We start from the raw sequence: 14615 nt of genomic DNA on the forward strand, positions 1-14615 counted from the left end.
TCCTGTCTCTCAGGACTCTCAGGACTCCCTTTCCTCAGCAGCATTCATGATACTTTCCTCCTCAGAATCACATTTCCACATCTCCGACCCTCTATGATGTGGCCTCTTCTCTTCCTCCAGTCACGCAGCTTGTTCTGTCAATCCTCAGATCGATGTCTCGGGTGTTCAGAATGATCTGGTATTTATCCAAGGAATACTTCATTGTTAATGTGTTATGTATCACACTATATTACTCACCTCAGGAAGCACATATGATTCGTTTTTCTTATTATTAGCGATGCTAACATGGACCCTTTGTTGAAATTATGTCTGCTACATTTCTCCATTTTTAAAGGTAATTTTCTTCTTTTAATTAAAAATGAATCCCTTGGGTGACACTTTGAGAGTCAACAACCTTTTAATCAGTGGTTTTCTCATCCATTAATGATCTTTGTCTAAATCAAATAATATAATGGAGGTTGTAAAATGGTGCTTTTATAAGTATTTCATTTTTTCTATGTTTATTACTTGGCATTTTTGTATAAAGAATAACTTCGCCTGGGTGGCTCAGTGGGTTAAGCCACTGCCTTCGGCTCGGGTCATGATCTCAGGGTCCTGGGATCGAGTCCCGCATCGGGCTCTCTGCTTGGCGGGGAGCCTGCTTCCTCCTCTCTCTCTGCCTGCCTCTCTGCCTGCTTGTGATCTCTCTCTGTCAAATAAATAAATAAAATCTTTAAAAAAAAAAAAAAAGAATAACTTCCTCAGTCCTCTCCCCCCTTATCTCTTTCTCTGATTTTCTCTTTGTGTATCACTATGGATGCATGGCTTTCCTTCAACTGAAATTTACAGAAGAAATAGTATAACCCCTGCTCTTATTTCTAAATGATTGCAGAGAGGTAGAGAGATAGACTTCAATTTGAGTCATGTGTATCCTAAAGAAAGGAAATACAAGAATAAATTATTAGGTAAAATCAGGCACTAGAATTCTATGATTATGATTAACCTGAAGTTGAGATACAATTCCTATGATTCAGCAGGTTATAATAGAAATTGAGAAAACATTATGCATGATGCCACCTTATTGGTGATGAAACCATCAATGACTAAGATGGTTCTTAATTGAGGTGACATTACTTCAGGAAGTGAAGTAGAATCATAGTTAATAAAAACAAGATTTTAGGGCGCCTGGGTGGCTCAGTGGGTTAAGCCGCTGCCTTCGGCTCAGGTCATGATCGCAGGGTCCTGGGATCGAGGCCCGCATCGGGCTCTCTGCTCAGCAGGGAGCCTGCTTCCTCCTCTCTCTCTGCCTGCCTCTCTGCCTGCTTGTGATCTCTCTCTGTCAAATAAATAAATAAAATCTTAAAAACAAACAAACAACAACAACAAAAAAACAAGATTTTAGTGTGGGAGGTGTGTAATGCTAATCATAAAGTATAAAGTTAGTATTTTGTAAATGAATCCATTGTTAGGTTTAACTTAAAAACTGTGCAAAGGTGGTACCTTCAATGGAATATTGGAAGTCCTTTTTCCAAACTACTCAGGTTGAAAAACACTTTGAATAGTGTTTTTGTAGGACTTAAAACATTCGTAGTTCAAATAGCAGTCTTAAAGTCAAATGCCTACTGCCTGGCATTTAACACACTATTGACAACTCGATGGTAATAGTAGCTGCTGAATAAGTGTCTGGCCTGGTTACAGAAGTTTATGTACATCTGTGCTTTCAGTTCTTACAATGACCCTATAAGAGTTGGAATTATTGTTATCTATACCTTACATGTGAAACATGAGAGGAAACCGACAGACTTGAGAGTTTATGTAAAGCTGTCGGATTTTTCAGGCAGACCTGCCCATCCTAATTTCTTTTTGGATCAATCACACCAATATTCTACCAGTCATTCCAATACCCGTATATTCTTGATAACTTCAGTACCACAATCCATGAGGCAAGCACGAGTCAAGCCTCTTAAATCTATCTAAAAAATGTTCTTTGAGTCTGTCCTTACTCTCTTCCTGACTTGCCTGAACTATTTAAGTCACAATAGTTAAAAACACAAAACACATCTGTCTACACCACTACCTCTTCTGTCATTTAAAACCTATGAGGCTGTTTCTGCTGCTCACAAAATAAATTTCTGAGGTAGAACCTACAAAACCCTGAGTACCATGTGTAAAAAATGCCCCTCAGCTCCATCTTACCTCTTCCCCTATGCATTTCATTCACATTTCTTTGTGCTCCACAAATATGGCATGTGGTTTTCCAGTGCCATGATTTGCTACATGCTCCATCTACATGAACTGTCTTTTCATTCTGATATCCTAGTGAACTCCTATTTATCCTTCAAAACCCTCCTCAAATGCTGCCTTTCTAAAAATATCATCTTCTTCAGGATATCTTCTTCTTCAAGCACTGTGGCACAATTGTTTCTTTACATACTTTTCTCAGTAAATTCTGAGTTTCAAATAAGTAAAAATTACCTATTTCAATCATAGACTGATTTTATTTTCATCCTCATAATACCACCACGGTATTTGGAATGGCTTGGAGAGATTATCTTTTTTTTTTTTTAATTTTTTCAATTTATTTATTTTCAGAAAAACAGTATTCATTATTTTTTCACCACACCCAGTGCTCCATGCAATCCATGCCCTCTATAATACCCACCACCTGGTACCCCAACCTCCCACACCCCCACCACTTCAAACCCCTCAGATTGTTTTTCAGAGTCCATATCTCTCATGATTCACCTCCCCTTCCAATTTACTCCGACTCCCTTCTCCTCATTTTTATTGTTTAATATTAAATATTAGCAGTTTAAAATAAATGCATCAATTTCTGATTATAATGCAAACATTTGTTACATTTTTCATGTGATTAGGAAAACATCATTACCTCAAAATTTAATGCTTGAGTAACTTCATGAAAATATTTTTAAAGCAAAATTCATGGGGATTCTATGCATTTAAATAATAATAAAAACAAAACATACTATGAACTAGAACTTTTTAAATGATGAGCAATGATATTCTTTAAATTAAAAAATAGAAATTGGTTACTAATTCACCCAACTAGAATCTGAAAGGCAATGTATAGTTACTGAGAAAAATATGTTACAATGGCTTTAAACTGATTTTGTAAAATAAAAATGCCTTTAAGTAATAGTCAGAAACAAGTGAGAGAAAAATTAAATAGCTTAGTAATTGTTGGTTTTTCAAATGAATCACCTTCATAGAGTGTAATGCATTCAGCAGATCTCTGCCCTTGGCAGTTAAATTAATTGTGTATTTAATATAAATGCTTTCTAACTGCAATTCACTTTAATCATTTAACATGTCCAATATTGAGGTCTTTGGACTGAGAAAAGCTGTGAGAAAAAGTCTCCATGATACCTTTTCATATTTTGATATTAGTTTTCCCTTTAAATAAATTTCTGACAGGTTCCCTAGTATTAAGTATTTATGTTTGTAGTGATACACAAATTATTATATGTGTTCTATATTTTTTAATTATACAAGAACACAAAAGAAAGTTACAAGGAATTTATACTTCTGAGAGGTTTACGCTTGCATTTCTTAAATAATCTACAATATTCTACCTCAGTGAGTTGATACAGTATAACCTTTTGTCTTAGTTACACATATAGCATGCTCAGAAAAGAAAATAGTAAAGAGTATTATTGGAGATGGAAGTGGGGCTTTGCTTAGCTTTTGAAAATCACACATACCTGTTTAAAGTAGGTCTCCCAGTGATCTGCGCATTTGCTTTACTTCATATCCTTCTATTTAATCTTTATTTTCTTCTTTTTTTATATTACTTTTTTAAAACTTTTGTTTTACATTACATAGTTCTTGAAGATGTTCAGATGTGCAGCGTCTTCATGTTTTAGACTCAGAATTGAGAATTCCTTGTGTTGAGGGGGGTACTGATCTTAATCATTGGTGCTCTTGCAAGATTAACTTTAATACTGAATAGAAATCTCTCATCGATGAGAGATTTTTTTAATAATATTTAGTAGACATTAAATTATCTACCATGTTCTATGGTACCCAGATTGTTTCTAAAGTAGTTAGACTATGTGCATTCTAAAATAAATGCTATGTTTTTCACTTTTCTCTCTTGTTTCTGTTGGGACTGGGTGAGTTTATGTATGAGATCCCCACATTCTTTTCATTTGGAAGTAACACAGATGTGTTTCCTTTATCTTACAGCTCCAGGGGGCCCAGTGTTTGCTGCAGAAGCTGGAACAAGACTGCTTGTAAAGAATAGACTCCCAGGTTTTTCAATAATAGAAACAATTGTCAAGTAATTGTGATTTGCATTGAATTACCATGGATTAGGATTTTAATGTGCTTTTGTTTCATTAAAATCCTTAGAATACAGTGTTTATAATTCAATAAGAAAATACCTACAAAGAAAATCAAATGTTTTTGAAATGACAAAAAATTATTCCAATATGCTAGATGCAAAGCTTACAATGCAAAATATACATCATCTAGCCCTACATGTACTTGAAGAAGTAGCACTATTCAGCCCTTAAATGGCCTACTCATATACTCATATATTCATTTATTTTTTGCATGTATTTACAGTACAGTCATTTAAGAAAAACAATGAATAAACGAAGTGAGTCAGAATGCTTCTCAGAGACACCAGTCATACATTGCCTTATGGTTATTTAAACCTTCTTTTATTTTCCTTTCAAATTATCTTTTCAGTCAGTTAATAGACCTTTAACACAAAACAGAAGGAAAACTCTACAGTCAATATATTGGAATACTTCATTAATACCCAAGCAGAAAGAGAAATACTTTCCAGTGTTCTCTGCCATGATTCTAAAATGTTTACATTTTACTGGCTCTCGGAGATTTCTATGAAGAAAGGGTGCCAGAACTAAGTAAGTTTGAAAGCTGGAGCCTCTTATATCCCATTTAGAGAGAGTCACAGCCCACAAAGCAAGGGATCTGGACAGTCCTGAAGTAAAAAGCAAAAAACAGGAAACAGTTTAGCTTTGTTGATCCTAGTTTCTTGAAAGTGTACTTGACCAGAGAACAACATTTCAAATTACCTCTTTAAACATCCCCTAGATCTAGTATTCCACACAAAACTCTTTGTGGAATGTTGTTCTGAGGTAAGCAAATACGTAACTCTATATTACCTAACTAGTAAGTTAGGTAATAGTATTGTGACTTTCTCATTTCAGTACATACAGCAAAGCTAAGTCTGACTCTACTGTGTAGAGTGTTTGTATGTGTGGATCATCTCTCTGTGTGGCCATAATACCTTATCACTACAGAGTTCATGAAATACCAAGCTAAGCTTCCCTAGCTTTGTAATAACTCTTTTTGCTGCAGAAGAGTATGTCATTCCTCTCCCCAACTGACGTTATAATACTGAATATCTTCTCAGTGACTCTGAAAACCTATAAAACACTCAATCCGTAGTGATGGTCTATAAAGCCACCAGAGACAGCAATTCACATTATTAGGTCAAAGTCAATAGCAAGAATGTAGAGTAGTTCTCTGTGAATTTTACAGAAGATCATGCAGTTCTCTGTGGGTCGTTGACATATGCTGAAGCTTCCTTCTCCTTTATGTTCCTGTGTAGGTCACAATATAAACAGCTGACAATCTATGGAAAATGGATAAGAACAAGGAATAACCTTAGGAGAGTTCAAGTTGATACCAGGAGAAAAGGTAAACTAGCCCAATGAAGTGATATAACTCATCTTTGTTTTCTAAAACTGTATACCTTAAGTTCAAAAAGCTAACTTTTAGAAATGTAAAGCTTATCCTTCTCATTCTGAATTCATTGTTTCATGCTTTCTAAACACAAGAGCAATGGACCAAATTTTTTGAATTTTTTTTTTTTGCACCTTTTTGGGTTTCTTTTCTTTCTTTTTTATTTTTTCAGTGTTCCAAGATTCATTGTCCATGCACCACACCCAGTGCTCCATGTGATACATGCCCCCCTTATTCCCCACCACCAGGCTCACCAATCCCCCGACCCCTCTCCCCTCCAAAACCCACAATTTGTTTCTCAGAGTCCACAGTCTCTCATGGTTCACCTCCCCCTCCAATTTCCCCCAATTCACTTTTCCTATTCTTCCCCTAATGTCCTCCATGTCATTCCTTATGCTCCACAAGTAAGTGAAACCATATGATAATTGATTCTCTCTGTTTGACTTATTTCACTCAGCATAATCTCCTCCAGTCCCATCCATGTTGATACAAAAGTTGGGTATTCATCCTTTCTGATGAAAGCATAATATTCCATTGTACACATGGACCACATCTTCTTTATCCATTCGTCTGTTGAAGGACATCTTGGCTTTTTCCACAGTTTGATGGTTGGCCATTGCTGCTATAAACACTGGGGTACAGATAGCCCTTCTTTTCACTCCATCTGTATCTTTAGGGTAAATACCCAGTTGTACAATTGCAGGGTCATAGGGAAGCTCTATTTTTAATTTCTTAAGGAATCTTCACACTGTGTTCCAAAGTGACTGCACCAACTTGCATTCCCACCAACAGTGTAAAAGGGTTCCCCTTTCTCTACATCCTCTCCACCACTTGCTGTTCACTGTCTTGTTGATTTTGGCCATTCTACCTGGTGTAAGGTGGTATCTCAATGTGGTTTTGATTTGAATCTCCCTGATGGCTAATGATGATGAACATTTTTTCATGTATCTGTTAGCCATTTGTATTTCTTCTTTGGAGAAGTGTCTGTTCATGTCTTCTGCCCATTTTTTGATGTATTTATCTGCTTTTTGAGTGTTGAGTTTGAGAAGTTCCTTATAGATCTTAGATATCAGCCCTTTGTCTGTAGTGTCATTTGCGAATATCTTCTCCCATTCCGTGGGTTGCCTCTTTGTTTTGTTGAGTATTTCCTTTGCTGTGCAGAAACTTTTGATCTTGATCAAATCCCAAAAGTTCATTTTTGCTTTTGTTTCCTTTGCCTCTGGAAACATTTCTTGAAAGAAGTTGCTGTGGCCGATGTCCAAGATGTTCTTCTTGGGTTTCTTTTCTGGGGAGCCTCCAATTATTCTCTAAGATATACCTAGAAATATGTCAAACTTTCCCATCTTCTGTTTTAGTATGCTAGAAAAAGGAGAAAAAAGGAAAGCCCGTTTTTGAAGCCCGTTTTCTCATTCAGCTTTAAGTGTAAAGGTAGAATTTATTTATATTCTTCAATTAGAAAATATTTAGATTACACCATAAAAATAGAGTGAAGTTTCTATCACTCTCTCTCTCTTTCTCTCTCTCTCTCTCTGTCTGTTATCTCTGCGCCATAATATCTTTCTGTTCCTCCCCTTTAATTATGGGGCAACTGCAGAGGTCATTTAAAACTAATTTTTCAGCCTCCTAAGTTACGGGTCCTGGGATCTCTCAAGTTGAACAAAGAACAAAAAGATGCATTGTAATGTAAGGAATTTTCTGCTTTGGGGAGAGGGACTCTTTTGGCTGTGGAAGTCATTTTGGGAATTTCATTCTGCATTACTCATTTTAAGGCTAATTTCTTGGATGAGTAATCCCTCCCCACTAGGGTACAGCCTTGGAAGATAATAATTTCTTGCCCACATCTGATATGAGAATGTGGGATATAAAGGAAAAGGTTAAATATAGGGAGTAGTGCTCTGTAGAAGAAATGCAATAGAAAATTCTATTATTGTTTCTTCGCCATTTGAGTTCACAAAGTATGCTGTCTCTTCACAGACAGAAAAAGATTTAAAAAATTACACAAGTAATTATAGGATAAAAATCTTTGTTTTTATCTATATTACTATATATATATTTATTTTCCTAATAAAAACCTCTAGCTGATAAGTATATGAGAGTCCGACTTTCAGAAGGTCCTTCAATATGCAGGCTTCTTTACATTTACTATGAATTGGTTTTACTTTAATGATAATAAAGTGTATTCAGTCACTATCTACTTTTAATTTTTTGAAGATTCTAGAGAGCTATTTATCAAATAATAATAAATATTTTTAAAATTTTGGGTAACTATATAAGAATATGATTTATTGTTGCTAACTCATCCTAAAGCTGAACAAGAAAAATGTGTTTAAATGAAATCTATTATTTTTTTAATTTTTATTTTTTTATTTTTTATATAAACATATATTTTTATCCCCAGGGGTACAGGTCTGTGAATCGCCAGGTTTACACACTTCACAGCACTCACCAAAGCACATACCCTCCCCAATGTCCATAATCCCACCCCCCTTCTCCCAACCCCCCTCCCCCCAGCAACCCTCAGTCTATGATTTTTGAAGCCATTGTTTGAATCAATAAATTTCACCTCCTCTCAATGAATTTGTTTTAAAATCATGCACATAAATACTTCTGCCTTCCCTTTCCCTTCTTTTCGAGAAGATGTCAAGCTGAAGTGACATTTCTGAGGAAAGGAAAGAAGTTCCACCTAAGTTATATGCAGCTTTGACCTTTCACATAGATAAGAGGTAATCATAGATTTGATAAGCTGTTAGCTATAAAGCAGTATTAATTCATAGACAATGAATAATATAATGTATAAAAGAAAAACTAAAAATACTATGGCTAGCTTTTGTCTATTAAGATCTCAAAAATGCATGCTTTGTTTGGACTGAGAGAACTGAACAAAAGCAAAATAGAGCAGCCATCATTAAAACATTAACTCTCTAGTATTGAAAAGAGTACTGCTCAAGAGTAGTTCTATTTTCTAAACTCTTCTGGCTAGAGATTTACGATGGTTCTCTGCTCACAGTATTGCCTATATTTTTTTCACCTCCCTGTGACAGCTCAAACAGAGTTGTCGTCTCTCCATATAGCTACATTCTAAGTAGTTAAATTATTGACGTCAGTGATCTTTGTTTCAGGTGACACGAGTGCTGCTATTTCTTTTCCTGGTCTACTCTTTACTCAACCTGGTTTTCCTTACAGATCTCTATAGAGTTCTACTTCCTCCAACTATTCCATTCCTTCATCTTGTTGGCTAATGAGGCACTGTCTCAGTCTTAGTCCTTAGACTTTGCTCTTGCAACATTATCATGCCTCTATTGCAAAAATAGCACCTGTTTAAAAAAAAAAAACAACTCTATTAAATGACTGTGTCTACCTAGAAATAAAAAGAAGTAGGAGGGCTTTTTTTCCTCCCCCCTTTCTTAACTGCTCCTAAAAAAAAAAGTGGAGCATGCGGGAAGTATGGTGTTGTATTATACTGAGATTTAATTACACTTTAAAAAGATGAATATGAAGGGGATATTTCTATTTGGAATTTAGGCAATTTTTAAAATTTCAGAAATAATTTTCCTCCTTGCACTAGTCTTTTCTCCTAAGTACATGTGCCTTCTCCCATATCTCTCTTTCTGCTCCTTTCTAAATATTTCAAAAATTCAGTTGTCTCCTTGCCAGCTCTGCTTCACTCATATCTTCTTTTTATAGACACCTACAACATAGCTTTAAAATTAGAATATTATTTCAGGCAAAAGAAACTGATTAAAGAATTGTCATAAGTAAGATTTATTTTTAGTGTAACTTCTTTAGCTGTGTGAATTTAGTATGAGGTCAGCAAGTGTGGATAACATTTAAGAATCTGAAATGAGTTAAGTTTGTTTGAAACTGCCATTGAGAAAATATGTGTATATGCATATATCACTGTATAAATATATAATAAACATGATGCATCTTCAAAAGTCTTGAGTAAAGAGGCATATTAAGCTGTGGAAACTAAGAACAATGATTTTGTCCTTTAAAAATAAATCTTATAATTATTTATATATCTAGATGAAACAACATAGAATATTCTAAGAGGATGAACACCAATGCATATGTATGCATACTTTTTTCTCCTTGTTCTATTTAAAACTGAAACTTTTGAATTGAACATTAAATACATTCTTGCTGCTTAGAGAAAGCACCATTGAAATGTTGAACAGAATATTGGATTGAAATAAACAAATCAACCATTTGAGTTAGAGTAGGATTTCAGAATAAGAGAGAAGGATCTTTGGGGATATAAGTGATTAAGTTAAAGACTTAACCTTGAACTCAGTGGATAACACAAAGAAAAATCACTGCTATCAGGTATGTAATCTCTCAATACCTCAAATTGAACACTTGGTGGCAATGTTTACCCACTTTTTTATTTTATATTTTCAGCAATTCAGAAGCTGTAATAGGACAAACTGAACTTTCTGGTCTTCAAGGTTATTTGTGGGTCCTAAGACACTGAGGAAAATCCTTTCTTTTTAAAAGTGTTCTGGTTTCTTTGTTTTGCACACACAAGAGAGCTCTGTAGTCTATCCCTGAAATACTGTTCTCAATCCATTAATTGATCCTAGCAAAGAGGGACATGGTATAGAGAATTAGCAGTGGATCCAGAACAAAGAAATAAGAATTTCTAAGGTGTTAGAAAAAAGTATATATTATATAGCTACATGAAAATACCTTGGAATTTTTATTCTTGAGATATAAACATTGAGGGGTGACAACAAATCATTTCTGAATCAGTCAGTATGGTGAGCTTCACTTTCTGATTTTGATTGATGTTCAGAACTATTTAATGGAGTAAGTTAGATTAAAAATTAAAAACACATTGCTCAAAACAGTCAAAGCCAAGTAAGTTCTTTAACTTTCTTCTAACTACATTTCCTCTACCAATTCTTACATTCAGATCCAGCTGGCCCTGGAAGGAAGTTCCCCTTCAGCAACTTCGAACTTCTTTTTTGGGGCTCTCCTCCTACCTTACACAGGAAACACAAAGGGCCCTGTTGCTTTACTGGAGAGGGCTGGGAAACTTCAGGAGTTCAGTTATTTTAGCTTTCTGGTGAATGGCTTTCCTGCCAGTGGCATCAAAAGTATTTAATGGCAATGAAGTTCCCTGAAACAGTCCTAAGAACTGAATCTCTCCGGTGGAACTCCAAATCATTGTCCCATGAGCCCTCCAGTTGGAAAGGATTCCAATCTGGTAGTGACACATAGGATTTGTTTTCACAATATTAGTGGCTTACTATAGACACAGTCAGGTTGAATATTATATACTTTCCTGCCCTAGAAGTCGACTTTTAATAATTTATTCGGTTTCAGTGTGTTCTCTGCATTTATTTTTTTCTTACTATTGTAACTTTTGTAACTACCTTGTACTATTTGAAAAGGGGAGAAAAGATGACCACAAGAAAAGAAAGGAGATTGCAAACCTCTCTGTCAAAATTACAGCAGAAATGTTAATGAGAAAAAATAGAGGAAAACATTTTTATCCTGGCTAGCTTAAGGGAATTGATGACTGCAAGGAGTACGTACTGACTATAGCTTACTGGAAATGAGAAAGAGGGGACTCTCCTACAATCTCCTGCAATTGTTCTTCCATAATATAGAATGCATTAATGCAGGCAGAAAGAAAAGAAAAAAAAAAAAAAGGAAAGGAAAGAGAATGACAGAGAAAGAGAGAAAGGGAAGGAGGGAAGGAGGAAAGAAAACTCAGCTGAGTCAGAGCTCAGTTCTCTATAGCTAACATAGATATTTTAAAAAATAATAAAGATACAATAAGATGAGGCATGTTGAAATTGGAAACTTTTTCTAATATAGCCTTGGAAAATGTCATTAATAAAAAAATTACATGAAGATGAAGATTAGAAATAAATGTGAAGACTTCCATTTCCAGCTCTTGACGAAACCACCTCACCATAAACAAGTAGAAAACTGGCAAAATATGTGAAAGAACAAGGAATAGAAATTGCAATTTTCCAGGGTGACTTCCCTTACATTCACTTTATATGCCCACCAGGTGATCCCTCATTTACATTCTAGGCTCGTCATTCATTTGTTTTATTAAAAATTTATCATTCATATATACACTAGGTTTAGACAGTATATTAGTTTTCTCTTGTTTTGAACTACTTAAGGTAAACATGGAATCATGTATTTATTTTTAGTTTACAGATGAATTATATTTTTTTAGTTTCTATGGATTCTGCATTTATTTTTTTTCTTGTTATGTATACTCTGCAACTTAATAAACGATCTCTTGATGAACAGCAAGATCCAAGCACAAAATAAAACGTGCTTTTCGATCGGCTTGTTTCAAAAATATGGCCTAATTAGTGCTTCGCAAGACCCTCTGTGATATTTTGCTCAGTAAAAATGCAATCACATCCCTCTTCGTTGCTTTTTTTTTTTTTTTAAGATTTTATTTATTTGACAGAGAGATAGCAAGAGAGGGAACACAGGCAGGAGGAGTGGGAGGGGGAGAAGCAGGCTTCCCACGGAGCAGGGAGCCCCATGCTGGGCTAGATCCCCGAACCCTGGGATCATGACCTGAGCTGAAGGCAGACACTTCATGACTGAGCCATCCATGCTCCCCTCTTCATTGTTTTTTTTGAAGGAAGTTTTGTTTGTTTGTTTTTTTTTTTTGAAGATCATTTGTGAATTCAGGATATATCCCATTAGTTAGTATGGATATCTTAAATAAGGTGAAGTTCTGTGTCCTTTAACTTGTATCCACTTAGCCATATATTGATTTGTGTATTTATCTCTGGAGGTGCTGAATGGGAAAAGGCAGAGAAGATTCATATCCTCAATCATGAGCATGTCCTCTCAGCCTTTTTCCATAATCTCTTTCCCTTTTCCTCTCTCATGGTAAAACACAAAGGGGGAAGGTAAACCCTGATGGGAGCTGTGATAACAACACATGAATACATGAATTTGCTATCCTCAAATCCACAGCGTTCTTGGTATATCCCTTAGCAACATTGTTCTTCTTTGATTGTAAAACAAGCAGAGAAATATGATCTTTGACCTGTCTCCGTAAGGCTAACTCGGCTGTAAGGAAAAAATACATATCAATCTACTTATTAGTTTAACAGAATTTATTAAAAATTAACTATAGTCTAATGTCTTCATATTTTGCCACTGTTAATTGATTTTTGGTGTCCTCAATGTCTAGAACCTGTGTCTAAAAGTATTCATTGTCCTTTAAACAATAAGGATATTTAAATTTTAAAATCTGTTTTATTGAGGTATAATTTAGAGAGTCTCCTCAAGTTTAAGGGCAGAGTTAGGCAAATTATGACAAATATATACAATCATGTAACCACCAGAGAAATCACGATACAGAACATCTTTATCAATTTCTCCCGTTCTTCCATTAATATCCTTTTTGTTGTTATTGTTCCAGGATCCAGTAGAGTTGTACTAGTCTCTTGGGAAGGCATAAAAAGTAACATAAACTGGGGTGGCTTAATAATAGAAATTTATTTCTCACAGTTCCTTAGGCTAGAAGTTCAAGGTCAAGGTGCCAGCAAATTCAGTTTCATCCTGAGGACTCTTCTTTTGGTTTATAGATGGCTGCCTTCTTGCTATTTGCTCACATGACCTCTTCTTTGTGAATGTGTGGAGAGAGAAAGAGTAGAGAAAGAGATATCTCTCTTTCTCTCTTTATAAGGCCGCCATTGAATTTGGCCCCACACTTAAGACCTCCTTTAACCTTAATTTATCTCTTCAAGGCCTTGTTCCCAAATATAGTCACACAGGGAGTTAGGGTTTCAACACATGAATTGGGGGGATGGATACAATTCATCTCATAACACCAGATTATCACACTGAATTTATTTGCCATGTCTCCCAGTCTCCCTTGTTTGTGATATTATTCAAATTTGTTTTTGGTTATGGTATGAGCTGAGGTTTAAGTCCTTTTTATTTTCTTCTTTTTTATGTGTGAATGGAATTTGATTCAGTTTGGATTGTCGAAAAGACTATTCATTCTTCTTTAAATTACCTTGTAATAAATTGAATATATACTTTTTAGTCTATTTCTGAATTTTAAATCCTATTACATTTACTAAATGTTTGCCCTTGATTTCAGTAGCTTTATAGAAAATATTTTTTTTAAGATTTATTTATTTATTTTGGAAGGGCAGAGGGAGACAGAACCTCAAGCAGACTCCCCACTGAGGACAGAGTCAGACACAGGGTTTCGTCCCATGACACTGAAATCATGACCTGATCCAAAATCAAGAGTGGGACACTTAACCGAACCCTCCAGGTACTCCAGCTTTTTAGAAAATATTAAATAAAATATTGTAGACATCCAGGTTTTTTTCTTTTCTTTTTTTTTTAGAGAGAGAGAGAGCATGAGAGGAGAGAGGTTAGCAGGAGAAGCAGATTCCCTGCTGAGCAGGGAGCCGGATGTGGGACTCGATCCCAGGACTCCAGGATCATGACCTGAGCCAAAGGCAGTCACTCAACCAACTGAGCCACCCAGGTACCCAGACATCCATTTTTGTTCTCCCTTTGAAATACTGTTTTTATTATTTCATTATCTTTGAATTTTTATTAGAATTACCTTGTTAATATTTACAAAATAAGTTGACTTAGGTTTTGAATGTAATTGCATTGATTCTATACCAGGGCAGCATTGACATCTTAACCATACTAAGTTTTTCAATCCCTGAACATGCATGATACCTCTCTTCAACAAGATGTTACCTTTACTATTTCTCTATAATGCTTTGTATTTTTTGTTCTCTTTTGCACATATTTTTTTAGGCTTTGTAGATACTTCAAAAAACCTTTCCTAAGTATTTGATGCATCTAGAAGTGATAGTTTTAACTTCAGTTTTTGATTGTTGATGATAGCATACAGAAACTGTGCATGAACCTTG

The 14615-nt window shown here is 35.3% G+C and overlaps 1 long non-coding RNA gene across 1 annotated transcript; it reads left to right on the top strand.

Moving 5' to 3' along the window:
* Positions 1–4193: 4193 nt before the first annotated feature.
* On the top strand, positions 4194–14089 carry LOC122907869. The gene is made up of 3 exons (XR_006384774.1): positions 4194–4251; positions 5582–5670; positions 14072–14089. It is a non-coding gene; the product is annotated as an uncharacterized LOC122907869 (long non-coding RNA).
* Positions 14090–14615: the final 526 nt, after the last annotated feature.

The sequence above is a fragment of the Neovison vison genome, chromosome 5 (assembly GCF_020171115.1).
Source record: "Neovison vison isolate M4711 chromosome 5, ASM_NN_V1, whole genome shotgun sequence".
NCBI lineage: Eukaryota > Metazoa > Chordata > Mammalia > Carnivora > Mustelidae > Neogale > Neogale vison.